The sequence below is a fragment of the Pundamilia nyererei genome, unplaced genomic scaffold (genome assembly GCF_000239375.1).
Source record: "Pundamilia nyererei isolate P.nyererei 1_Seehausen unplaced genomic scaffold, PunNye1.0 scaffold00014, whole genome shotgun sequence".
NCBI lineage: Eukaryota > Metazoa > Chordata > Actinopteri > Cichliformes > Cichlidae > Pundamilia > Pundamilia nyererei.
The window spans coordinates 1,194,224-1,195,327 of NW_005187415.1; the positions used below are offsets into that span (position 1 = coordinate 1,194,224).

The following is a 1,104-nucleotide window of genomic DNA, read 5'->3' on the forward strand; positions in this document are numbered from 1 at the left end:
GACAAGACATCAGATATCTGTCAGCTGGCTAGCTTTTGTTAGCTAGCTACCTGTTGTTTAACCTGTTGTTTAACATTTAAGTCCTCTCTTCTTCCGCAGTTTCACATCTTGTAATCAAAAATTTGTCAACACACAAAAAGAGCTCAAATTGTGGTGAAAAGTCTCATTTTTCTTTTTTTCTTTTTTACCAACAACTACATTGATAAATGATCAGTTAATAGTTGATTTGTATAGTTAGTGTTAATGAATCAAAACAATGAAATGATCTTTAATAATGTTCACTAATCAAAAGTAATGTCAAAAAATCTGTTTATTTTCATCATAACTTTGTTTAATGAAAGGTAATTCATTCTTGATTGCATGTTGCACTTGAGTTATGTAGAGCTTACAAGAGATGCTCAGGGTTATATACTGATGACACCAGTAAACATAACATCCTCATTCCAAGATGTCACATACCTTTGTGACTTTTGATGGTTTTAAAGTAGTAAGTTTTAAACCAAGCCATAATTGTTTTAATTAACCAATTTATTTTAGTGCCTAAAATTAGCTGTTTTTTCGTGGCTTTATAAATAACTTTATAACTCATAAAAGCTGTTCGTAGATGCACTACACTGTGTTTTGTAAGTTGTATTATAACTTCACAGAAACCATCCAGACAATGTTCAAAGAAGTAATAAAAGCTCATTCTTAACCAATTAGAAAACATAAGAAATAAAAATGTTAATTAAGATGAACAATATTAAAATAAGCCAGTAGTTCATTACAGTTAACTCCTGTTTTTACCTTCTTTTTTTTTTTAAATGATATAAAGTTTTGTTGCCTCATTTCTTATTAATGTGACTTCTGGACTGGATTATATTACATCTTCTGGTCACTCCCAGATGGTCCTGCTGAGAGTTGAACTGAAAACCCAGCTCTCATGAAGGAGTGGCTTGACATGGCATCAGTAAAATATAACACTAATTATGCTTTGGTTGAACATTTGATTAACAAGTCCAAAACAGCCTTCAAAGAGAATGACAATGCTCAGCTTCTTTTTAATCTCCATACAGCGTGGTAGTTGCTTGTGAATTTTTGGTTTCGGAGGGTTGCACATAATGG

At 31.8% G+C, this 1,104-nt stretch overlaps 1 protein-coding gene across 2 annotated transcripts in view; it reads left to right on the plus strand.

The window, feature by feature from the left end:
• Window positions 1-1,104, plus strand: part of tbc1d22a (TBC1 domain family, member 22a) — a 159,499-nt gene that overhangs the window by 90,011 nt on the left and 68,384 nt on the right. The gene's annotated exons all lie outside the window — the stretch shown is intronic.